Genomic DNA, 26,798 nt, shown 5'->3' on the forward strand with positions numbered 1-26,798 from the left:
GAGAGGGGAAAGCACCAGCTGGCTGGCAGGACACAAATACAAATTGTATTTAGTTACTGAGGTATTATTGCAGTAACGCTACGTCCATGGATGACTAACACATGGCTGTAGCTGCAGGTAGCTGGGCACACACCTGCCTGCCGTGGGCTGTGTGTGGTTGCCAGTGACTAACAGCTCAGAAGATAAACTTAATCCAAAAATCCATGGAAATCAGCATTTCTTTCTGCTGTCTCCAGTGGGCTTTGCATTGGACTTGACGTGTGGTAGAGCCAGGCTCCGTCTGAATTAGTAGCCATAAGTTGGAGGCTTGGTGCTCAGTGCCAGGGCAGTGAAACTGGCAGGGAGAGGTCTGGGGGATCCAAGGCCATGGAGCCGGGTGCCGTGGGGTGGCTGCAGCCACGGGCAGGTCCCTCGTGTGCCGCCTGCTCTGGTCCCTTGTCCCCTGCAGCCTGGCTGTGACGAGCTTGGGAGCCCTGCCAGAGCCACGACATCAGCAGCGGCCAGATGTAAAAAAAAACGGCTAAGAACTTTTGTATTTTTCAGAGTCCCGGGCAGAAATTAGTTTCCACCTTGGTACAGCGTGAACGCTGATGGGGGGACACACGGACCCCCGAGCTGTGCGGGACGGGGCGCTAGAGACGCGGAGCGGGGCAGAGCTGGGGGGGCAGCCCCTCACGGCGGCAGGGATCCCCTGGCGGTGGAAGGGATCCCCTGGCGGTGGAAGGGATCCCCTAGGAGGTGGCAGGGAGCCCTGGGAGGTGGCAGGGAGCCCCGGGAGGTGGGAAGGAGCCCCGGGAGGTGGGAAGGAGCCCCAGGAGGCAGCAGGGAGCCCCTCACGGCGGCAGGGAGCCCCGGGCGGCGGCAGGGAGCCCCGGGCGGCGGCAGGGATCCCCAGGCGGCGGCAGGGATCCCCTCACGGCGGCTGGGAGCCCCTCACGGCGGCAGGGATCCCCAGGCGGCGGCAAGGATCCCCTGGCGGCGGCAGGGATCCCCTCACGGCGGCTGGGAGCCCCTCACGGCGGCAGGGATCCCCGGGCGGCGGCAGGGAGCCCCTCGGGCCATCCCCGGAGGTGCCGGCGGCGCTCCCCGCCAGGAGGAGAGGCAGAGGCAGGAGGGGCGATGCCGCCGGGCCCGCCCTCGCCGTGCCGGGGAGGCTCGGCGGGCCCCAGAGACACCTCGGGCGGCGGCAGGAGCTGGAGGAGGAGCAGCAGAGCCCGCTCGCAGCCCCAGCCCCAGCCCGCTGCTCTGCCGCCGGCCGCAGGTGAGAGACCGCCCGGGAGGGGAGATGCCCCCGCAGGGTGAGGGCTCGGGGGTAGCGCTGCGCGGACCGCGACACGGAGAGCCGAAGGCTCGATAGGTTTCCAGTGTAATGGCTATTTACTACCTCCTATGACACCACTTGATACACCTGGGAACAGCGAACAAATGTTGAGGCCCATAAAGCTTTTCTCCAAGTTTATTTTGCTCGGAAAAGGCAGATCTGGTAAATCTGTGAGGCCTGAGTATTGGCACGTGAATGAAGTTGGGGGTTATCTTTTGCGCTCAAAAGCTGAGTTGTTTTTAGTAGAGGGTATTCCAGATCCTTTTTGAATTGAACCTTTTTAACACAATAGGGCTTTAAGCTGTTGAAGGAGGTACTTAAATACCAGCGTGAGCTTGAAATATCAGCAGAAGTTTGGTTTGTGTCTTTTTGCAGAAGTTTGGTTTGTGTCTTGTTTTACTGCTGAATAGGTAAGTTATTTCTAATCTCCATGGGATGTGTCATAGCATTTTTATAGCAAGTGTTAATAAAGGGGTTAAAACACTTTAAAACATAGAGTACAGCGTCGGATGACTATTGCTGGGATGTGATGTTTGCCAGTGGCAGGTGAGGGATATCCTGGGACAGAGCATGTCATCACCAGCGAGCCAGGATTGTACTCAAGTCTGTTAAGCCTGAGACTTCTGTCATAAGCAGTAAGGATGTGGTCAGCACAAGTGCTGAGAACTAGGCAGAAACACTTTGCAACCCTTTCTGGACACGCAAAGTAAATATGCAGTGTAATGTTTGAATTTGGTTCAGCATAGAAGTCTGGTTTTGTCCTGTCAGATGTGTTATATTTTATTTGTGTTACTGAGAACCTGACATGCTTGGTTGTGGCCCAAGACCATGCTGTGATAAGAGCTGTGCAAATACGAGGTGGGGAAAATCCACACAAATGTACCTTAAAATTTTGGATTTGATTCTGAAGAGGTTGAGATTTATTATAGGAAATAAAGCATCTGGGCACTGCAATATGAAAATTTGTTCATAGTGGGAAGTAAGCTGTAAATGTACCTGTATTAATGACCTTACTGCTGTTTGCTAAGATTCATGATGGAGGGGTTTGGGGGGTGTGTTATTTTGGTTTTGGGTTTTTTTGCGTGTTTTGGGGTTTTTTTGTTTGTTTGGGGTTCTGTTTTGTTTTGTTTTTTTTTTTAATAGAAAAGAGGGACCTGGGAACTTTTACAAGTAACTCATCTCAAAAAAAAAAAACAAAACAAAAAACCAAAAAAACAAAGAAAAAAATGCACCAACTTATTTACTTTATGTCTGTATGTCTAAAAGGTATAATTACTATAAAGAAATTCTGTTTTGAAGACTAATAAGAATAATTTCCAATACTATTTTTAAGCATGCAGGATTCCAGGAGGGCAAAAGTGCAGGAGGTTTTAATGTTTGTGTCTAGGTCAAAAGTAAATAAAATTTTTGTTTGTTTAGGTATCCTCATCTTTCAAATGCTCCTGATCTGGAAGGATTTTTATGATCCCCTGTAGGTGGAAAAAGAATGTGTTAAACCAAAGAATATGGTAGAACCTGTGATACCATGGCACTCATGGTTTGTGTTTGTAGTGAATTAAGTATTTATGAAAAAGTCTTCATTGCAGTGGGTGACATTAAAAACAGTATTTGCCAAAGTCACCACACCTTGACAGTTTCCCCCTATCCAGAAGTGTGGAACAGAAACCGAGGGGTGTGTGGAATACCTGTCTGGGAACAGTAAGCCAATACGGATTTCTAATGGCCATTATAGCATGTTAATTTTGCTTCCAGAAGCCATTAGTAACAACAATTAGGGTCATTGGGGGTTCTTGTAAAGCAGCCATTTAACTTCTTAAATTTTTCTTAATGATGCTAAAGTCAACACCATTAAGAGTAAACAGGGGAGAGACTTCATTCCCTAATGTATGTGGGTATTTATGTCCTCACGGCTTGTGCTAAGTGAAAGAGAAGGTGCTGGCTGAGAGCTAATTAGTTGAGGTGTAAGCCTAGGGGTGATGATCACTGTTTTCTATTAAGGTGGGTGTAGGTGTAATTGCCTGTTGTTCTTGGATTTAAAAAATAGAAAAAGACAGTATTCCCCGTGGAATTACAATAAAATCTCTAAACTGAAATCTTAGATTTATTCTTGTGTTACACCTTTGACTTGGGTTTAATATTACAGAATTTATCAAAATTACTTGTTCTGATTTTAACTTATTATGAAGCCTGTAAAATATAGGGTGAAATACTTCACCCAGTTATTGTTCCCTCAGTCTTATATATTGTCCTGAAGCTATTTTTATCCTTCTGAAAAAGGATCCAGACTACCTGGATTTGTTTCAGATTAATACAGTGCACTCAGCATCTGCAAAGCTTCTGTATTGCAGACGTCATTTGGGATTTTTCTGTATAGAAATACCCAGGGTTTTGTGTGACTGTAGGAGTGTTGTATTGTCCTCGGAAGTCAGGGCTGAGGTGAGTAGGAGCAGCTGGGCAGGAATGGGCTGTGCTGTGGGTGCCACAGGAGGCTCGGTGCCACTGAGCTGCCACTCGCTGCTCTCCGCTGTTCTGCTCTCTCTGACAGCGCCCAAGTCTCCGGAGCTGCCTGCGAGCTCAGCTTGTCAAAGACTTACAGACGTTCCTTAGACCAACAAGGCTTTTCGGGTGAAAGCCGGGACCTGCTTGAGCCAAAGATCTCTTTCCTTCCCTAATAAAACCCGGTCAATATTCAAATTGTGAAGTGCAGCGTCTCTAAAGCGCCATTTGAGGAGTTAACTGGTCCTTTCAAAGGCTGAATACTGCAGAGAGGGAGATCTATTAAACTACCATCTGCAAAGTTTCAAGATGATGATTTGCAAAACTGATAGGATGTTACAGTGTGAAATAGTTTGTAAGCACTGTGCATCATCTTGTATTACTATAAGGAAGTGCAACATCTTCCTCAGGCCATTACAAGGGACTTCACAAAGAATCTGTTTTGTGTTTGCAAAAAAAAAAAAAAAAAAGAGTTTTCTATTTTACATTTTGAGAACAGTAAAGACCTTGGTCTTGGATCTCTTAGAAAGCCAGAACATTTACATCTGGAAAAAAATGCTGTCTTAAAAAATTAGGAGTTTTACAGCACTGTTAGGTCATAATAAAAATCATTATCATTGTTATCTCCAGAGACTTGAAAATCACTTCAAGTAACTGTTGTTGTTTGTCTTTCACATCTAACACCATCCTGAGGCTCCTCAAATAGGATCCAGGCTCTGTCTTGTGGTGCTGAGCAGCAGGGTAGTCCATATATGCAGGCAGGGGGGCAAGCCATACATTGGATCTTTCCTCTGTAAGTGTTTTTCTTTGCTTTATAATAACATATGACAGCAAAAATATGCTGTAATGATATTTCCTGCACACCACGTGTATGTTGCTACTGCTGAATGTTACCTCTTCAGTTAATAAAATGAGGTTGTAAAAGGTGGAATGATTTTGTCTAGATTACTTAAACAGCAGAATTTAAGTAGAACCTGGGACTGCTGTTCCTTTTCTAACCAAAACATTGCTTTAGCTCAGCACCTTGGAATTATGATATGTGTCAAAATGTGCCGTTCAAACAGCTTTGTTTTGCATAGTCTCTTTTCAGTGGCACTTTCATAAAAAATAAACAAACCTCCTCGTCTGTAGCAGCCAAGCTGCTGGTTTGATTTCTACAGCACAGGCCCTGCAGTTTTAGAGGCTTCAGGTCTGCTGGTGCTTTAGAGAGGAAACAAAGTCAAAGCTCTGGCTCTCCTGTGGTAGCAGGGCTGTATGCACCGCTTTTCTTAAGAGCTTCCTTCACAGCTAATGGCCAAAACGTCCCTCTCTTAACAGCTGCACTGTAATCCTCTTCTCAGCATTAAAAGTGGCTTCTGGTCTGTAATTAGAGAGAAGGAACCAACAGGGTGTGTTTAACTTCTGTCTCTGGGCACAAAACTAAAGTGAATAAGTAATGATTCTAGTTAAAAACAGAAATAACAAAGATTACCAAGGCTGCAACTGGTGTAAGTCAGAGAAAGGGGACTCATTCCTTTGAGCAGAGCTGGCTGTTTCTGGCAGCTTCTCCCTCAAGTGCTCTGTGTGTGCTGTGCTCACTGCAGTGTCTGTGTGTTTGCTCAGGTTGCTGCTGGGGCCTTCTGGCAAAGTGAAGGAGGTAATTTTCAGGCTCATTCTCCAGTGTCCTGCATGGCTTAAGGACAGGGACAGTGCTTTGTGCCACCTTCTGCTCTGTACTTTTTGTCACGTAAGTTATCCACAACAAAAGGACTATATTTTTTGAGGTGTTCAGCAAGAATAGCAGTAAATTCCTCTTCTTTTTTTTTTATTTTTTTATTTTTTTATTTTTTTATTTTTTTATTTTTTTATTTTTTTATTTTTTTATTTTTTTATTTTTTTATTTTTTTATTTTTTTATTTTTTTATTTTTTTATTTTTTTTATTTTTTTATTTTTTTATTAATGCTGTCTTGTAAATGGGTTGTTATAAAGCCCCAAGCATAGTCTCAGAATCAATAAAAAATGCTTGAAAGGGCTTTGAAAAAGTTGTCAGGTCTCAAGACTGCATGCTTTATTTCAAGGAAGAAGACAACATAGTGTTTTATAGGTAGAAAAATGTAGAAATAGCTTACCTGTGACTGTACAATTTTGGGTTTATGTTGTTACTTTTCATTCCATGAATTTTTGTTATGACAAACATATAATGCTATAAGTTAGCATTTCAGTGGGTTGAATAAAATACTGTAGTAAGATGCTCTTCATTTGTAATATAGCCTGGGTTTTAGTCAATATTTACTTATTTACTTAATGTCCAGTCTGGGAAATTTTCTGCTTTATTTAAAAAATATACATTAAAAAATATACATTCATTCTGGGGGTTCTTTGAAAGAACTAGTTGATGATCAAACCACCTAGCAGTGACTAATTTTTGCTTGAATAGTGTTTTCCATCCAAGTAACCAAAATGGTGAGGGAACAAGTGTTCCTGTAGGATGACAGAGCACATGGAAGAGCTGGGCAAGAAGTGCAGCTGGGAAGGCACTCAAAAAGGTGTATTGGGACAGACTGAGCTCACTGAGGTTAATTCAAACTCGGCTGAAATTAATGGAAGTGGGTGATAAAGCCCTGATCACTTAAATGCCAGATATTCTTGGCATTTGGCTCGTGTCAACCTGAGCCCATCTGCTGCAGTATTTCAGGCAGGACCTGCTTCCTCAAACAAGCTCACACTTAGGCTATGGGGAAAAACCCAGACTGGCTCAAGCTGAGAGAGGATGAACTTTGTACTGGAGTTTTTCTGTGTGTCTTTCTCTTTCCCCCTATTATTGCTACTGAGCAAATGCAGGAATAAATTAAAAAAAGAAGTTGCAGTAGCAGATGAGGATTTTGGTTTCAGTTTTATCATTTGAAAGGAAGTTGGGGTACTGCTGTCTGACTTCCTCACTCCTGCCACTCTTTTACCTGACCTTCTGCTCCTTTGCTGGTGGTTTCAGCCGAGAAGATGGCAAGCATTTGCATTTCAATGCCAAGGAAACAAACGTTTATGTATTTGTGAGATACATGTTTGTTGCAATAAACTAATATAACAGAAAATATGTTAAATGTATGTAGGCATTGCTAATACATTTTAATCAGGAACTTGGTTTTGAGGTTAAAATTCATCTTCCTCTATATTTGACATAACTACCAGTCACTTTGTATTCTTGTGAGCAGTTTGAATTTTGGGGTTTTAGGGCCCAATTATGCTCCACTATGGAGTATCCACCTTGTTTGTGAATTTAATGTTTCTCCTTTTTTTTTCCAAGCAAGGTCTTTTGTATATTCAGGAGGGCACAGCCTCTTTTGGAAACTTTGGATCCCCTTCTGCTCACTTGTTATGTAACAATGACTAATGATGTTTGGGTAAAAAAAGCATTTTTTTCCCAGAAATATATGACTTTGAATATGAACACAGAAGTAAGTGCACTGAAGGCTGTGATTTTTATGGTGCAGCTAAGCTGGCTCAAGGAGCAGCTGTCACTAAAAGCCAGCAGCTCTGTTCACTTCCTGCCCCTGTGCTTCCACCCCGCCCTGAAGTCAGCACTGGTGCTCATCTGACCTGCTGCAGAGATGATTCATGAAGCTAAATGGACAAAACGCAGGTTTTTTTCATAAGATAAGCATTTTTTAAGTATGACTTTTTTTCCTCTGTAGGAACAGAACAACCAGGCTAGAGGAAGTGGCCAGAACGTATTATTGAACTTCTAGAGAGACAGGCAGGGAGAATTCCCTCCTCGTCAGTGGTGGCTGTACTGTAAAATTGAGCTCCTGGTTATCCAAGTTATACTTCTGAAACATGCTGGAAAAACGACCTGGACTCTGTTTTGGTTGGAGGAGTTGCCAGTTAAATTGTTATCCCAATTTCAGTATTTCTTAAGAGTGAGCTTTCTTCCTCTGTTTTACTTGTATAGCAGGAAATGAACGTAAAAATATTTCACTGTGGTACATTTTAAAAATCATCTAGTTTTTTTGTCAGGTTCCTGAGGAGTATCCTGTTTTGAATTTAGTAGTTTTTACTTTTTATTTTTAGATTGCTAATTGTAACAATTACAAGCCCCCCACTCCCTCCTCCGTCAAGGTGCTGCTCTTTTAAAATAAGGCAGAATGCAGTGTTGTTGCACATTAGGTAATAACACAAAATTCGCATTGGAAGGTACTCAAAGCTAGGAGTTGCTCTGAAAAAGTGATAACTTGATAACAGTACAAACACCATGTTTAGCTTTCAAAGAAATGGGAAAACCCCAGTGTAGTAACTTGATAAAAACAGTTTGATGCAGTTTTTATAATGCCACAGAAGGTGAAGTTCCACACAGGCTGTTTTATTTTCCCCAGCGAGCTGATGTGTTGATTGCTTGCATGTTCAGAACTCACTTGTGGAGTTGTAGAACACAATTCAGTGACACAGGTTGTCAGTCTGAGCAGAGCTGCATGTGGGTGTTAATTGCTTCTGGTCAAGTGTAGGCCAATTATTTAACAATCTTGTTAGATAAAGGAGATTAAATTGTAGTTCATTAATAGTATATTGGGAGTGTAAAAGGGGAAGTTTTGTTTTTCAAAATTCTGGGCAGATTCAAGCAAGAAATAAGAGCTGCTCTTTTCTTATATTAACTCTGTATTCCATTATCGTTTATCAAGCATGTTTACACAGGGAATTTGGATGTAGTTGTAGCTAAACTGGTTTATCAGAGTAGCATTAAACACTTGTTTTACATGTTGAAATAATTTCTGTCCTACTTTTCTGCAGGCAGCTGTATTTGGAAATAGATTCTCCTGTACTTGTTTTAAACTGCATTGTTCATGGCTATGCATTTCCTGGAGTTCTCTGCTGCCAATAAAAATGTGTATATGTAAAGATACATAAATATCTATTGGTATAAATAAAGAAAACTAACTAAAGCATCAGTTCTGGAGGCCACAGAATCCAAAATACTGTGCTTGTTTCTCTTTGTCTTTCTGAATGTCAGCTTCATCATATTCTGTGTTTCAGTACTCCAGACATCATTCTTTGGGCTTGTGCATTTACAAATAGCCAATTTTTTAAGAAGCAGTGGCCCAAAAAAAACCCCAAACAGCCAAACTTAGTACTTACTGATAAGTCTGAGGAGTGTTGGTTGTAGAAAGTATGGGAACTCTGGGAACTGGAAAGCCATGAATCAGTTGTTGCAGTTTTTACTTGCTATAAAAATGTTCTCATTAGAAACTGAAGGGTTTTCAAGAGGCAAAAAAAGTGAGAGTGGGGGGAGGAGGAAGGATTTCTTTAACTGTGCACTGCCCTCACAGAAATGGGATGGCTTGCAGGCAGAGGAGACCTACTTATATTGTATTATTATTGCATAACGATACTAGGGGGGACTTGGGAAGAACTTGCCCTGATCCAGAGTCAGGCTTGGGTTAGTGCCATTGATAGGAAGGGATTCTGGAGATCCCAGAAGAGAGAAGGCAGTGTATGTCTCCTGGAAACGTCTGTATTTTAAGAGCACGTCTGAAGGCAGCTGCTTAACACATTGGAAATCAGGTTGTCCAGAAATACTTTTAATTGCTGTAACCTGAACTGTGCTGTCAGAGCAGTGGATTGGAAATCTGCAAAGTTTGAGTAGGGAACAACCCCACCATTCTTTCCAGCCTTGTGGTTGAATTTTAATAAGTTCTCTTTTTTTTTTAATGCGGGTTGGTGATGGTATCACTCTGTTTTTTGCCTTCTTTGCAAGAAACTAGCTGTATTTGTGTCCACCCCATATGCAAGTGCTTTAAGCACCTCAGGGATCTGGGTGCTGCCTCTCTGTACCCACTCACTGAGCCTGGACCTCGGGAACAAATGCTCCAGACGTTTAAATCAGTTCTGACTCTGTCTTTTTGATGGAAACAAACTTTTTTTGAGTCCTGTGAGCTAGAAATACTTCACTCTTGGAGGCTTGAGATAACTGACAGTCACAAAGACATACAGCTAGTAGTGGGTGGAATTTTTTAAGAAGTTTTCCAGGAGATGCTAGCGATTGCTGGTTGGTGCAAAACAAACTATACAGCATGCTGTTCCCAAATCTTCCTTCTTTGAAGTGTTCTTTAGGATTTGGTCAATGCTTCCCAGGGTTCCTATATCCCTGTTCCTGTACAAGACACCTCCAGCACGGGCTTTTCTTTGCTCTGTGCGAAGGATCCAAGCAGCCTTTGATTACTCCTGTTCCTGCTGTGTGACCCTCTGGCCAGTCACAGACCCTTGGGTGGTCTGTTGCATGGTTACCATACAATTTGAGTTCAGACCTGAAAAACTGGTTTTTAAATGCACCTGCCACCTGTTCTGCTAGGGAACAGCCAGGTGATTGTGGATGATCTTTGTTGGTGTCTTTCTCAGCAGAGGAGGCTGAGTGCTGCTCCTTCCTCAGTGCAGTGCCATCCAGCCAGCCCTTCCCATGTCCCCTTGTCACAGGAAGGACTTTATGTGTAAAGAGCTTTAGTAATGTCCAGGCAGACTTCAGATATGTGTTGGCTCCTGTGACAGCCATGAGGGATTTGTGATTACAGAGCAGAGCTGCTTATGATAGCAGAGCTTCCTTACCTCCCCCAGCAGTGCACACAGGCTGCACAAATATCTTCTAACATATGTGTATATCCTTACACCAGGGGAGCAACATGGTAATTACGGCCACATTAATTTTTAGATGATAGCCTAAGATGGTGCTGCACAAAATGTTGTCAGGGGCAAGTTAAAATGCCTTAGTTATTACCTGTGTATACTGTTGTCCAGCATAAGGTAAATGTGGGACAAATTATTCTGCTTTCCTTTACAGGAGGCTGTGAGTTTGTACCTTGGCAGTTACTATGGGAAATTTCACATGCTATTAATCCTCATGTTTTAATTGATCTGCTGATAATTTGTTTGTGTAACTAGGTAGGTAGTTTTCTTTGCCATGGTAGCCTTTAAAAAAATCTTTAAAATCTGGATAATTTGATAATTTGGTCAGACCATTTGTAGCACACAAACCATATTGTGTGCCTTTTTATTGGAAGTAAACTTGAGTAAGAATGATCTCAAGATGTAGTTTTCTCTAGTTCCAACCTGCTTGGGATGATTGCTTGTATTTCTATAAACTATTCATTAATTGTTAATTCCTTTCTGTGTTGCTGTATAGCTAACAGCATAGAACATAGGCAACAGTGAATTTTATTCACCTGCCTTTCTCTTTTTAAAAAAGCCTTTTTTAATAACATGGTAGTAACCTGAGGGGTCACTGCACCTTCCTTGCAGTATTGCCAAACATAGCTTTTGGTTATGAATTGTTTACAAAAAGAAAAAAATCTTTCAGAACTGTATGCTGATTTCTCACTTCTCTTATGAATTTTTATCACCTTTTGACCTAAGGTGAGTTGTTCTCTGCAGCCAAATGCTAAAAGCTTTGTTTAAAAAAAAAATTTTATGATTTAGGCTCCACTATAAATGTCTGCTAACATTAATATTCAGAAAAAAGAGCTATGTCAGTAGGCTTAAACATTCTTTTAACTTCCTTCCTGTCTCAATGGAGAAGTCAACAAACTTTTAAATGCTTTCTTAGGACTTTTAGTTTTTTACATATACTTCCCAATAATTTCAAGCATACTAGTTGAAGAAATATGTGGTGAAGATTATATGCCCTTTTTCTGGACTGTGCCACAGGGTTTTGTATTATAATCCCAGTTACCTTGGGTTTGTACTTCAGATTGTTTGTGCAAGAGACTTATTTCTGTCCAGAACTAGACATACTGCCTGCTCAAAGTCAGAGACTGACACAAATATCTGCCTTTATTGATGAGCTTCCTGGCTGTTCTTTTGTCTGACTTGTGCCAGAATGAGAATCTGCCTTTTCTTGTCGGGGATTTCTTGACCCACTGTCCGAGTTCCTTGATGCGTCATTCGCTGAATCGTCCCTGTTCCTCAGACTGACCTCCTCCTGATCCTTTCTGTAGGGTCATAAAACCAGGGCAAACTGGAAGAATCACTCAAGGGCTCAGAGGAGGAGCCGAGTGTTGCTCCCTGGCTGCAGGGGGGAGCCCCACTTGTTCTGGTCTGGACTGGCTCTGGGGAGGTCACTCACACACGGCCCTGTCAGCGTCCCCTGGGAAACACAATTTTGTACTAACGCCCAGATTCATCTCAGCCAAAGGAGGAAGCGTTAAAGGAAATTGATAAAATCTAACACCACTTAGAAAAATTGATGTATTACTTACTATATTTGCTGTCAAGAATGTATTTTTCTGCAAAATCTTAAGTTTTGTTTATCGTGCTTGATTTGAAGCTTTGCTTTATGTTCACAGTACAGGTTTATTTCCAGCCATGAAGTTGATAAAGTGGAAATTGAGTATTCATAGTACATGTGAAATCTCTCTTATATGTAGGTTGTTTGATATGCAGCTTTGATTTTACTTTTACTTCTTTTGTTTCTCATCCTGTCTAGGAAATCAGGATTTCAAAAGTCAGTAGTTTGGGTGGAAAGTTCAGTGAATGTTGGTTTCCATGTTATCATATTTAGACACTAGCTAGTGTCTAAAAATAAAAACTTGTCTTAATGCTTTCTTAATTTGTGCTTGACGTCTGGAACTGACAGTGTACAATATGTTTCCCAATGGGACACTTTTTTCTTTCACCCCACTAATTTCCTTTGAACGTCACTTGAACTTTTGCACATTTCTTGCAGATCTGCTGTCTCCCCCACACACCTTTTTTTAAACTCCACCTAAAGCTGTGAGCTTGTGTGAAGGACTTAGAAAGCCTTTTTCTATGCTTGTCACTGAAGACTTGCAGTATCTTTTTGTAAAAATGCTGTGGAGCAATTAGAGTGTTTTGAGACCGAAGTTTTGACTGTTTTCTTATAATTAATTTCGACTTATTTTATCATCTGGGGTTTCTTTGTGCTAATATATGCTTATAGATATATTTAACAAATAGACAGTGATGAAATTATTGCTATAGTCCAATGTATATGTGCCTGAATACAGTAATTGCTAACAATCATTTTGAGGGGTGGATTTAAACAAAAATACCTACCAGACATTTTCACTTCCATTTTATTCCTTCCCTTCCTTGCTCTAGGTCTGTATGAGTAGGCTTAGCATGGTGATAAAGTAGTAGAAGTTTGGGTAAACCAGTGTTTTATGATTTAAATGAATGTTACAGCATTTTAATGTCTGTGTGTAATACACAGTGTACCTAGAAATGTAGCTTTGCCTGTTTTATGCACAGGTAAGGTCACTGAAGGGTTGCATATGGCTTATGATTTTCCTTACCCTGAAACACTTGGATGTTAGTTCCTGGATGAAGTGGGCTGACTCAGTGATAAATATGAATATGGGGTTTGTCATATTGTGCATTATATTGTATTTCAGTGGTTTCTGCTTCATTTGTTGAAATTAATTTAAAACCAACAAAAATTAATGAAGCGTTAGTGTGTGGGGTTTGGATTTATAAATATTTGTGGATTGTGTTACATCAGAAACACTACAAATGTAAATGTTTGGCTTTTTCTTTCTCACTTTGAACTCATACATCTTTTGAGGCTGGTAATCAAATGCAAAAAGATATTTGGTTTGGAGATTAGCCTCTGGAAGGTGTGCAAGATAAAAAACATTAGAACAAATGATTGATATTTTTTCAGTTTGTGTGCTTAACTCCCTTCTGTCTAAAAGAGTAAGCTAAACTTTTCAAATAGTTCTTTTTATCTGCAAAGTCCCTTAATTCTTCCTCCCCTATTTCTTACTATTGAATACAGATCCTTTTGGTGTATATCTTGTCATGCAAAAGTTGTAGGTTGTAGGAAGAACACCTTTTTTTTTTCTCCATGTGAAATTTTTTAGCTAGCAAACTTGAAGCATATTTACTGGTGGTAGCATAAACCTGGCAGTCAAAAGATGTGAGTGGTGCTCACAGGGTGATTCTAGCAAGTCTGATTTATTTCTGGCTTTTTCATTCTGTGAACTGTTGATGGAAATAAGAGTACATAAGGACTTATTTACTCATCCTGGAAGCTCCCAGACAAAAGTGGAAAGCATTCTGGACATTAACAGTAATTTGGCTGCTGGAAGTTGCCCAGAGTACTGGCAGTGTGCTCTTGCTCTTACTGAAAAATAAAGTAGCAGTTCTTCTTTCTTTCATAAGCGAATTTGTGTTTGGATCCTGCTCAGCAGCCTGTTGTGAAAGTCATCACTTCTAATAGCACAGTGCCCCAGGGACCTCCACAGGGCATTGACGGGCTCAGGAGTGACTCAGAGCCGAAATCGTTGACACTGCTCATCTAGAAAAATGATGCAATTACAACTCTCCTCCCTGCTCTGGGAAAGCATCTTGGATCTCCTCATTCAGTTTTCAGAGGTGCAGTGAGCCAATCTGACCAGGGTGAGTCTTCCCTGCTTGCATATATTTATCTGTTCCTGTTCTTTAAGTCTTGAATATTTCCTGCAGGTCACAGACTGTGCATAAGTGAACAGTTAATGGCTTTTGTCATATGTTAAAATAGAGAATTTCAGACCACCCTGAGTACATGCTTGGTACTAAAGGCGTTGAGAGGTTTGTTTTCCCCTGAGAAACTGATCTCTTCTGTTCTTGGCTCTTGCCTAGCATCTGTCTGGGCTGTTCCTCATGTTGGGAGCACAGTTCCTCCCTATGATGGCTGCAGCAGCATTTTTAGGTTAAGGAGCACTCGTCACCTCGTTGTTCTGCCTCTTCTCTGCAGCCAACTGCTCTCAGCTGTGCTGGCTGAGCTGCCCTCTAAGCTGCTGCACACGATCACTGATCTTGTCTGCCTCTTGGGCAAAAAGAAACAAAACCTAGGAGAGACAAATTATAGTTATTTTTGAGTTGATCTGTAGTCCTAGAAACAGTCACATGCACATATGGAAAGAATGGTGTGGCACCCAGATAGGAATAAGTGGTGGGGACAAAGAGGGAAGAGAAGGAGGAACTTGTTGAACAAATATTACTGTAGACATCCCTGTTGTGAGCCAGGATCTGTGGGTTTATTTCTTTAAAATTAACAGCAAAACTTCCTCTCTGTTTCTGTTGATGAAACTGACCAAAGCTCTGTGTGTAGGGAGGATGGTGATTTATGGATAAGTGTGCACTGGCTGCTGAAGATGTTTGCAGTTGAGCACATCCCAGACACCTCCCGTTGCACACATAGGCCCTGCCCTGTTGTGTCAGGTACCTGGGGCAGGTACAGAGCTATACCTCAGCAATAAGGAACCCATGGCAGTGGTGCCAGCTTCAGCTGTACCTCAGGAACAGTCACAGCGGTGTTTCAGCCATGTGAACCTACTGATTTCATCCCCTGTTCTGTCACACTGTTACTCAGAGAAGCTGATTCCATTTGCAACTGAAAAACTGGCATTAAAAGATCCCCCCTCGTTTCTGTAAGTGAATTTACAGCAGTGATTGCTGTGTTGTTTTTGTAAGCACCATGTCTGTCAGTGGGAGCTGAAGCACAGGCATTCTGCTATCCTTAACATCATGCATTCTTATCTAATTATATATTTATTTTGGAAAATATAATGCTATTACACAATAACTTAATTATTATTTTATGTGATATTTAAAGCCCAGCATTGTGCTTCCTGCCACAGCTGAACAGACATTTTCCTCCAGGAATTATGTGTTTCTGGAAGTATGAGAATAAAGTCCAGCAAAAGATTTAAGTGCCAGCAATGATGTTTACTGTAATGTATTGTTATAGTCCAAATTTGTGTCTTATAAGCTTGGGACTACAGTATTCCTAAAATGTCTTGTGAGTATTAATTTACTTTGTTGTCACCTTTTGTGGGTGGGTGCTGGTATTAGGTCAGTCCTTTTAGGGGAGAAGAAAGGGGATACCACACACCTGGAATGTGTCAGAAGAAAATTCATAGGAGGGATGAAATAAATGGATTTAAATTCTGTCCTTTAAACACATGAATTGTCCTTCTCATACAGGGGCTGAGGGCTTCAGAAGGTTTTGAGAATTTGTATGTTCACAAGATGGAAATATGGGATTACAAGGGAGAAAAAATAGCTCTGGAATTTATTGTGCTTTAACTACAGGATGTGGTTATTGAAATAATGTTCTTGGGTTTTTGGCAATGGTTGACTCTCAGGCCTGCTCTTAAAACTGTGCTGAACAACTTCAGTGAGAGTTAGAAGTAACCAGAATTTTGAACAGCTGACACTAATTAAATGGGTGATTTGTGCTCCTACAGAAGCTGCGGGGAAGAATTGACCAGTGAACTCAAGTTTGGTTGCTCTTCCCAGATCTGCTCCTGAGGTGCTTCATAGCACGGGTTTTGGTTGAACACTTTCCTTGTGTGTAACTGCTGGCCTTCTCCTTGGGGTTATGTGCAGAATGTCAGGTCTTTAAATCATGATTAACTTCAAGAAACTACCAGCAGGTTGGATCTTCAGGCTATGACTTATGTCCATTAGTAGTTTGTATTTTGTTGGGGCATATTCATGAAAAATTGTTGTTTCCTTCCTCAACATCTGAAGATAAACTTGGGATGGATGATTTGTATAGTTCAATTACATTTTCATTGAAGGATATTGCTTTTTCTCAATTTTGAATGGTTGCTTCCTGGATTGTAATTTCTCAATTTTTGTCACTTTTTAAAAATCTCATGATGCCATTTGATCTGATGGTGAATAGTTGATGTTGCTTTATTAGTTTGGTAAATTTTCTGTCTCTGTTGGTAGAATTAAGTCTCCCTAAAATTAATCAAGGACTGTACTTGTTACATACATGATTGTTGTGTACTTCTCTGTGCTCTAATACTCCAAATTTAAAACAAATGAAACATCTGGAAAATAATATGGTTATTACTGAGTAACTAAGTTACCTTTTTTAATACTGTAAGGTTTTTTTGTTTTTTTTTTTTTTTTCACTTTTGACCAGTTTTAGCTTGCTAAAGTTCAGATAGTTAAAAAAATGGAAAAAAAAACCCCAAACTACCAAAACACGATAAAGCAAATCTGTGCTGCAGGTGCAGCATTGATCCAGCAGCTCAATACCGCACAAATAACAATTTGGTAGGTGTGAAAAGCAACTGCTGCTGTAGCAGCAAGGTGCAGGGCTCATAATGTAACTGGTTAAATGTTCTTTGGTCAAAATGAAAGCACCCCACAAGCTGTTGCTAGGGAAATAGGCGCCTGTGGTTAGTGTTGAATGCAGAGAGGCTTGTCTGTCTTGCAGATCAAAAATTGGCTCCAAGTACTTTGTGTATCACTTTACTGCCGGAAACTTGCTGCTTATCAGCAGACTGGTCTCTGTGCCTCTGAGGAACTTCAGTTACAAATACAGAGAGAACCTTTTTCTTTTTTAACTCTCTTCCCTTTACATTACAAGAATATACCGTCCCCAGGACCTGATCCCAAGGACATTTCTGTGAGCAGCACCTTCATCCCTCTGTATCTAAGAGGAATTCTGCATACAACTGTTTATCAAGGGCTTTGGACAAAGTTATATTTTTAAGCATAGCTTTTAAAAACAAAAAAAAGAAGCAAAAATCAGCAAAACTTTGTAAGCTTGGTAGTCACTACATTAATTCTCTAAATTGCATTGTAATTTTCTAAGGTGTGTTATAAGTATGAATTACTACAACTGAGAACCTTCATAAACATGGGATGATTTTTACAAACTGTCACAATTTATTTTTCTAAAAGGCATTATAATATTTCTGGGATGCTCTAACTATTCAGCATCCTCCTCATGTGCTGCTCTCCAGATGACACTGGTCCATTTCAAAGGAACATGAGGCATCTCTTGTGATTATCAGAGACTCATCCTTAATACTGGCTACGTAGCACAGTAAAAGTAAAGCAGCAGCTTATTTAGGCATTCCAAATTGAACATGTAACAGGTTTAACAAAGCCTTATTTTTATCTGCTTTTACGCATGCACAGACACAGCAGATTTATATCTGCCTTTTTAGATGAACTCTCTGAGATATCTTGTGGCTTTTCCTCTCATCTCTCTCCAAGGCTGACAAAAGCCTTTGTCAGGGTTTTGACCTTTTTTCATAAGAACCTTTTCCAGCTTTCACCCAACTTTTATGAATGCAGATGCATGTAGGGCTTGGCTAGGTACAGCTAACTCCTGGCCAAAACCTAATGGAAATGGCCACAGCTGCCCCAGGACTTAGCTATGAGCTGGACATTTAAAACACTGTGACAGAGTGGAATGCCTATTTTGAGTAGTGGTTCAGGTAGTTTGTATATTTTAGCAAAAAAATAACAGAAAATGGCAATAGATTTACTTCAGTTTTTGTTCTGATAAAATACTTTGCATCCATTCTGATTTGGTTCCAGATTATTTGGCAGTTGCCCTTGCCTTCTGCTTTCCAAAGTGGGTCCCTGGTGACAGAGCAGTGAAGTAGATGTTGGTACTGTCTCTTCCCAGCACAGCTGTTTAGCTTGAATCAGGTTCCTCAGTGCCATCTTAATTCTGATTTTGTATTCTGGGCCTCTCTTTGGGTCATTGTTTCAACGTTTCTGTGTAACCATTTACTCCTGTTCTGTGTTCGTGCCCCTGGTGAGCCTGTGCTGGATTCAAACAAGGAACAGTGAGGATCCAGGGCTCCTGCCAGTGCAGGAGCTGTGGTACTGTGCTGAGGTGTTGAACTTCTTTAGCATCTTCTCACATCTGAAGAGCTGTTTCCAGAATGTGTATGAAGAGGATAAAACAGGAACAGAGTGAGACAAAGCCAGGAGCTGTTACGTATGATATGAATTCCCCTACTAGATCCCAGCTGCACTGGGTTCAAGGATGGTACCTAACCATGTCTTGTCATCATCTGATTAACTGGAGACACAGTTTTCACAACATCCTAGGAATAGCAAACTTAGTGTCAGAATCTCTTAATTTCCACACTAACAGTAGATAATTCTTTACCCAGAGTTACAAGGTCCAGGGGAGGAGTGTTTTGTTAGTGTGTTTTAGGGTTTTTTTTTCCAGCTGTTTTCCTGCCATATTGTTGTATATTCTGATCTACAATATTTTAGGTTGTTTTGAATTACATATTTTTTAATTTAAGTTACCCTTCTTGGAGTGGTCTTTTTTTTTAATTGCTGATGTTTGGTCTTATGTGTAACAAAACTTACTGAAAAAGTAGGGCTTTCATTATTGATAATGCTGTTAAAGTTGGTAAAACATTCTTATTCTATTTTTAGCAGCATGCCTTTTGTTGTCATGCAGGCCTTGCTTGAAAAGCATTGGGACCAGTTAGCATAAAGATGATGCCTCTCATCAGTCTTGAGCCTTCTTCTCAGACTTTTCCATCTGTGATTGTTTCAATCAGGTTATATTCATGCTGCAGCATGTCACACTACAGTTAAATACTTCTTCTTCTACTGATTGTCTGAGTAAAGGTTCATGAAATGTATGATGGAGATTGAGTAGACTTTTCTTCCTTGAAGTGTGAAGGGAAGAAATAAAGTGTTGTTAATGCCTAGAGTGGTCCATGGGGTAAAGATTCCCGGTCTTGTTGCAGGTTGCCGTGTGTGTGGTACATCAAAAGATTTAGTGTCAAGGATTTAACCTGAGTGGGCTGCACTCAGTCTCCTGCAGGAATTTCAAAATGACCAAACAGACTATAGTGGAGTGGAGAAATTCGGATTTTGCCAATGAATCCTGTTTCCTGTAATGGTAAGCAAACAACAAGCATGGGTTTCTTATCAGTGGTTCCAGTAAATAAAAGCCTGGAGTAATCTGCTATGCAGAGCTCAGCACTGCAGTCTAGGTAAAAATGTCAAAAAAACCTCATTTGTGCTCTGGTGGGTGAACACCCAGCCCTGGGGGCTGGCTGGGTGCTGAGCAGTGTAACCTTCACTTGGGTGTTCATGATGCCTCAGTTGGGAAGGTTCTTCTGTAAACTCTATGTAGCTGTGAAGAAGTAACTGCAAGCTGTTTTGAGAAGTGACTTTTGCCACATCCTGAAGATTTGCTATGTCTGTGGTATTATTTCAGGTTTGGAACTAACTGGTTCTGCTTTAATACTCTTTAACTGGCCTTAGTATCAGCAAATCCAAAGGATAAAGCTGCTTCAGGAGAAGTTAATTTAAAAGTGTCTGCTTTGTTTGAGCCGTGCCAGGTGAGATATCCATGTTTCCCCTCGTGAGTCAGTGCTTTGCATGGTGCAAGTTTCCAGTGGCCTGTTGGGATTGGGAGCAGTTTGACAGGGCTGGCTGTCAAATAAAGCTTTGGAAATGGTAAGATGAAAGATAAGATGAAACAAGAAGAGTGATAGTGATTAGATCTGTGTTCAGACATTTTAGTATCTTAGTAGACAATCAAAACTTAGTGTGGAAACAAAATTCCATGAGGCATGTTGGTTGTCACTGGAAAGCTCTCACTACTTCATGGTTCCCTCTTTGTGATCCAAAGCAGCTTACCTCGGGCCTTGTCAGTATTTGGCTCCTGTGGCCCTTTGTCTGGATTAATGAAAAATATGCATACAACTCCTAACAAGTTTTTAGTGTGTTGCTATCAAGTGAGACTGAAAATAGAAGATTTCTGAGGTTTTCAGTCCTTTATCATTGTTTTATTTCAGAATGACTCCACAAAGGACCTTCTGAAACCTGGTATTACATTTTGGAAAACTTCTAAAAAAGAACTGTGGGTATGTGACAGCTTTGTGTCCTGAGGTAGGGTATGACTCTAGAAGCAAAGCATTCTGTCAGAAATGTCTGTCTCTTTGATGGTGTTTTAAATATTTAACCTCCAAGGGAGGGAATTTCTTTATTGCAAGTGTTAGTTTTAGTGGTTTTGGCTGTGAAGTATGGTGGTGTAAGTAATGTTGCATAGTTAGTTTGGGGAACGTTAAAATCCCCCTGTAATTAATAGTATAGAGAAATAAGATTTTTAGAGCAGGTATTTGACAAGACTTAGTCTTGAAGTCATTAAATAAAGGGAGATTTGATTTAATCTGTCTCCTTACCTTCCCCCTTCTTCCTAAATAGTATGAACACTTTGATTTTGTAAAGGGCATTTTATACGTTAACAAAAATATCTGTGCTGCAATATCACCCTGCAGTGCACTGCTCCAAGTACTGATGCACAGTCACATTCTTCCTGTGTCCATCTCTTGGCCTTGGGCGGAGTTTTACTTCAGAAGTGAGATTGCTTAGGGAGGAGTTGAGTGAGCAGAAATCCAGCTAGAAACAACCATATTTGACAAATTTACTTAGAAAAAAAATACTTGGCTCTGTAAAAATTAGAGACTGGGACAAAAAAATTCATGGAAACCGAAGTTGTTGTTGGTATCAATGCATTGTTTGAACTTCAGATGCCAGTTTGTATTTCTGTTCGCTTCAGTGGGGTGGGAGTATTGTAGGTAAGAGAGAGAGAGAGAGGAGCCTCCTTCTCTGTTTTACTGGTTTTACATGGACTTGACTGAAATGGGAAGTGATTTCTTATCTTATCCAGGGCAGCTGTTATCTTTTTCCTGCCTTGTGCCATGCCATATTATCATTGCACCTGCTCTGTGCAAATACACTATTTACCCTAGAGGTGGGCAAGACTCTTTTCTATGTTGAACTGCACATTCCCCTTAAATAACTGTGTGAGACAGGGAAAAAATGACAGCAATGTGTGATGCCCATTACACTCTTGTTCACAATGATTTTTTTTAATTTTTTGTAATTTTTTACTTTTTGCACATCTGTTGTACCTAGTCATAGCCATAGAGTCCAGTTATACCCTGGTACTCTGACTCTGCCACATCTGTGCTTCTTGACTGCTTTATTGAAATACATTATCTGAGGTATATTCAAAATATTACAGAACAGGTGACAGAGAATTCGTTCTAGGTGTAATTAATTATATTGAGCTTAGAAAACTTGTCAGCCTGAGCTTTTTGTTTGCTATTTGCTGTAATTCTGTAACCTAAATAAGATAATGCCTTAAAAAAAAAGACCATTCAAACACCTTTCTTGAATTTTTGTTTTATTGCTGATTTCAGTAAAGGCTTGGTACTACCTAGTGTGATGCATTTTTTTTTTCTTAAAAAACAGATGCTCTGAAAATGTCAGGAGTTTTAATTTCTGTGAAAATCAGGGATATTCTCATAAAGAGACTCTGTGCCTATTCCTGTCTTAGCTGAAAATATTTTTCCCCATGGTGTTGAAGTTTAATGTTCTGTGTTTCAGTGTTTTTTTCTGAAGTTTATATAGCTCAATATTGCAGGTTTTAGTACTTTCAATAATGGCACAAGCACTCTGCTTTTGATATAATTAAACTGAAATTTCTCAGTGAAAAACTATCCTGGCTTCTGAGGACACTGTGTTCAAAGACATGAATTTTAAATAGGTCTGAAAACTGAAAGTGTAAGGGGAATATTGACTTTTGCAGTGGTAAGTTCAATTTTAAATCAGCTAAAATCAGAAAATCTATCTGTAAGATGTGACAGGGGGTCGGGAAGTCAAGAAATAATCACACACCTTGATTTTGAAAGATGCAAAGCACAGCTCAATTCCCTTCTGGTGTGATGTATCTTTTTACACCCTGGAGTTTGCTGCTTATGAAAACCAGTATTATAAAAGGGCTGCTTCCTCCCCCGCCCTGCTGAGCCAGACCCAGCACTTAATTATAAGGCTTAATAGATTTGTTGGTTGAACCATTACGTGTTTTCACAATAAAAAGTACCTTAGAACAGTAGTAAACTCTCCCGTGTAGTACAGTTGCATCAGTCTGGTTATATGGACTCTTTTTTTCTTTTTTACTGACTTAGTTTGTGAGCTTAAATTACCAACAGGTTTTCTGAACCATATTTTGTTACCATTTTCTGTCCTTCCTGGATCAGTCACACAGAGATTTCTTTCTGTGACTGTAATATTTTTCTTCAAAGCACATCCTGTAATAATAGTGGTATTTAAAAATGAGCAACAAACACCCTGCCCCCACAGGGACACAGCTTTAGCAGTGGTATTCTTGATATTTTTTTCCTTAGGCTGTGGACCTGTGAGAAGTGTTGAGTCAGTTTAAGAGCTCACTGTTGTGCTTGCTTTCCTACTTGTGGTTTGCTTTTCCTTTCCAAACCCCAGGCCAGCTCTGGAGCTCTTCTATGCCTCTGCTACCTGCTGCACTCCCCCACCCTGACAGGGAAGTGACCTGCCAAAACCAGCTTTCTATGCTGTATTTGATGAATGCACTGTGCAGAGAGCCCAGCAGGAGCTTGGTGCAGGTACCTGGTACAGGATGGGGGCTCTGAGTGGGTGAGACTTCTCCTTTGGCTGGTCAGTGCTGGCTGTTGGTGTTTAGGAAACTACAGCCTCTGTTATTTCACATCCTCCACTTGTACAAGAACTGAAAAACTGACTCCAAATTAAACAACTCGTTACTTATTCCTACTTTAAGAAGTATTGGAGAACAAACATTATGAGAAGAAGCAAGCTACTGAAATAAGAATGTGAATCAGAAAGTTCAGTTTCAAGGCTTTCTTTGCAGTACATTTAACACCATCATTGCCTGGTTTTCAATGTTCAAGGGCAAACCCTAAGTGATGTAGTGACACTGATTGCTCTGATACATCATGGTTTCGTTTTTTAGTTTTTGAATAACAGATTACTTTTTGTATTGATTTGGCTTTTTAATGTAAATATAGTTCTGAGTGCTGATGTGTTGAAATGGGTATGCTCACTTTTTGTGAGAAAATAGAAGGTGAATATAAGTAAGATTTTTTTTTCCTGTATTGCAGAAGGGGCTTTCAGCAATTAAGTGTAATTAAGGAAGGTGTAATTTCACATGAAAAACTTCAAAATATGTATTAAAAAAAGTTCACCTTTGTAAAGAAACCCACTGCTAGCAGACAGATCATTAAAAACACACCTGTTCTCCACTCAGTACTTTTGTATGAGTGGAAGAAGCTAAGGTGGCAGCAGGCTAGCATTTGAAAGCAAAGTCTAAAAGGAAGAAGTGTTGTCTTTAACATGAATGGTATTTCCTGTGGTGCATGTTTGGGTTGCTAAAGTTCATTTCCTAGACTGAATTAGTTGCGGAGTCCACTAGACTGGAGATTATTTTTGCTTGAGATTCATAATTCACCCACTAATCTCCTTCAATTATTCTATTGCATGTTTATAGATTCCTGATTCCCTTTTAATATCTGCTAATGTGTAATTACAGTGAGCAATCATTCTTGCCATGGAAATTGCTAAAGTAATTTCAGAAACACTGTTGTTATTTGTGTGGAACAAAAGATGGAATGGGAATCAAAACTGTACTGTGTGTCTGATGCTGTAGTAATTGAAGATGAAAATGGTTCTGCTTTCTTTTATACAGAAGTTATTGAGAGGAATAAGGCAATTTATATTGATTCATATGGTCCTTGCTATTAGGGTTTGTTTTAATATTTCAGACACTGCTCTTTGGTAACCAGGCAGCTCTGGGGGATCAAGTCTTGAGTTCTTGGCAAAAGAACAACTAAGAGAAAAAATACTTAGTAGATTATCCAGGTGGCTACTGTGACTGTGTTCACTTGTGAATATATCAGGATCTTTGAAATTAAAAACAGAACCACAGCATACTTGGATTCTGTTTGAAAGGGCTTTAGTTGGTCAGGAGCTGCTGTGAATAATTCTCCCAATAGAGGGGGAATAGGATGTGGTCACTGGCTGTCTGTCCATCCTGGTATGTGAGTGAGAGGATGGGCAGGATGGTGTGGGTTTTCCAGCCCCACTCCCCTGCCTGACTGAGCTAGCACCTGGAAGCTGCTCATGCTCTGCAGATGCAGAGAGTAAAGGAAGCCATCTCAAGAGGTGTTTTTTTGTTATCAGTCTGGCTTCTGTATCAGATAGCACATCATTCTTTCTGTTGCTCCACTGTGCATTGCTAAGGGGAGGCTGCTCTTTGTGCCAGAGCTCCAGAGAGCTCCCTGGGATGAGTGACTGTGCTCTGCCATGTCGTGGATGCTCTCCCCTTTTCCCCCACTGTCTGCCCTCACACTACTCCATGCAGACAATTTCTGGGGAGGAAGGGCTGAAATTACCTCATGTATCAACACCCTGGGCTGGGATGTGTTTCTTTAAAACACTTGGGCTCTGCAGGCTCTGTACAGGCCATTGCTATTCTGCAGCTGTTGAGTCCAGGCCAGGTCTTAAGAAAAGGTGGTGGATTGACACAAAGCATGGTGGACACTTTTGACTAGCCTAGGAAAACCAAAGAGCTTCACTCCAAGCCTGGTAGACTAATGAAATATTTGCTTTTGTATTTTTTGTGATTAAATTCTATTGATGTGTCAGTAGGAGACTGGAGAGTTTAGCAGTGCTTGAAAATTCCCATCTATGGGGAGGAAAGCATAGACCAATACCCAGATTTGTGGGAGATAGAAATGTCTTTTTTGCTTGCAGGTGAAAGGTGGCTGTGCTTTTGTCAGATCTTATCCAGTACTTACCTAGAAGAGGTTCTGGTGTTGAATCTGAGCACATCCTTGTTCCCACTGGCTTGAAACACAGTAGATTCGGGAGGTAGTAAGTGTTTTCATTCATGTTCTGGAAGGTATTCTGTTGTCCATTTTTTTTATACCACTCACATGTCCAGTGTTCTTGCATATTCACTGGGCAAAAATTCTTCATGTTTATTTGCTTGCAAGTGGCTATGAAGCTCTCACAGATATGACTAAATCATATTAGTGTGTTGGGTGGCTTTTCCCATAGGTTCTCACTGCTGTTTCTAACCCACTCTGCCAGGGTTGTTTCTCATATATCCTGACCTGGTGACAATTCCTTCTCTTTTTCATCCAAACACAATGAAGGCTTCTAAAGAAATGAGGCTTTTTCTTGATAAGCTGCTGATCAGAGCTCCATGGCTTTATGGCAACAGCCCAAATCCAGCCCCCATTTGGCTCAGCGTGTTTGCCACTGGTGCTTTTGGGAGTGTTCTTTGGTTTTTGTGGCCTGTTATTGTTTCAGGGTTACATCTCTCTTGGTGTGTCATAACAGCAAATCTTCAAAAAACAATGACCAAAAAGAGCAAAAGTGATGCTGTGGTGCACAGTGCTCACATGATCCTTAAACATGTGAACAGGAGAATGTTGGGTCGATCCTTTTTCCAGTGTGTGATACCATTTGTGACAGAATCTTTTTCTCTCTCTGAAGTCTACCTTCTACATTTCCAGAAGGTTGTTGGAAAAAATTCAAAGGAGGAAAGACAGAAAAAGTGGGGACTTTAAAAAGGGAAGTGGTAGTGGCAGTGGGACATAATATGCAAATTGAAGCTAATTGGGAGCTGAATTATTCATCTTGAAATAGCATTTGTGTGGTGCATTATGGATTCTTGGTAAATCAATAAAGTACTGCCAGGGAGTTTCTTTACCTAGTAGAGTTTTGAGGAGAAAATTGTATGACCCAGGGGTCATTAATAATTAGTTGCAGTGCATATCTATGAAGATCAGCCAGGAAGAAACAAATCAGTGAGATACAAATCTCTTTTTTTATTAAAATGGGTTAGACTATTGAAAAGACATGTCTCTTTAATTTGATGTCCTGTAAAACTCTTCACTATTCAGAGATAGTTCCAAGCTGACACTGCACCCATTTTTCATTTTTTGAGCATCAGATAACTGAACCACAGTCACACAGTATAATCCTGTAGAATAGACATTGTCCTTGGTACTGTTTTTTTATTGATGTAGTCAGAAGCTACAGAAAGAAGGATGTGAAGTAATTTTTCCTGCATTTTAATATTAAGTAGCCCAAAACTGGATAATTTGTTCCTCATAATTGTGAATGTATTGCTGCTTAGCAATTAATAGTTATTTTTTGAAAATTGATTCTGCTAATTGGAAAAATAAAGTTCCCTCTCAAAATACCTCTGTATCATAAAAATTACCATCAAAATCATATTTCTGCAGGTTTATTAAAGAAGGTCTTCATTGTTTTTGTTCTGAAATACACTTTTAGAAGGAACTGGGACAGCAAGCCTGCCATCTCTTTCAGGTAGTTGTTCACATCAGGCAGAGTGAGTTCCTGCCCAGCCTCATGGTAAAG

The 26,798-nt window shown here is 40.6% G+C and overlaps 1 protein-coding gene across 4 annotated transcripts in view; it reads left to right on the top strand.

Moving 5' to 3' along the window:
* The first annotated feature begins 1,138 nt into the window (after nt 1-1,138).
* ADCY7 (adenylate cyclase 7) overlaps nt 1,139-26,798 on the top strand; it is a 61,053-nt gene continuing 35,393 nt past the window's right edge. For 2 of the 4 annotated variants that reach the window (XM_058846076.1, XM_058846079.1), the window contains exons 1-2: nt 1,174-1,261; nt 19,307-19,461. The gene's annotated coding sequence lies outside the window, so the exon portion shown is untranslated. Of the gene's footprint in view, nt 1,262-19,306; nt 19,462-20,442; nt 20,460-26,798 lie in introns of those variants that run through there. The other 2 variants (XM_058846077.1, XM_058846078.1) reach the window with 2 other exon arrangements.

This window comes from Poecile atricapillus, chromosome 10 (assembly GCF_030490865.1).
Source record: "Poecile atricapillus isolate bPoeAtr1 chromosome 10, bPoeAtr1.hap1, whole genome shotgun sequence".
Classification (NCBI taxonomy): Eukaryota; Metazoa; Chordata; class Aves; order Passeriformes; family Paridae; genus Poecile; species Poecile atricapillus.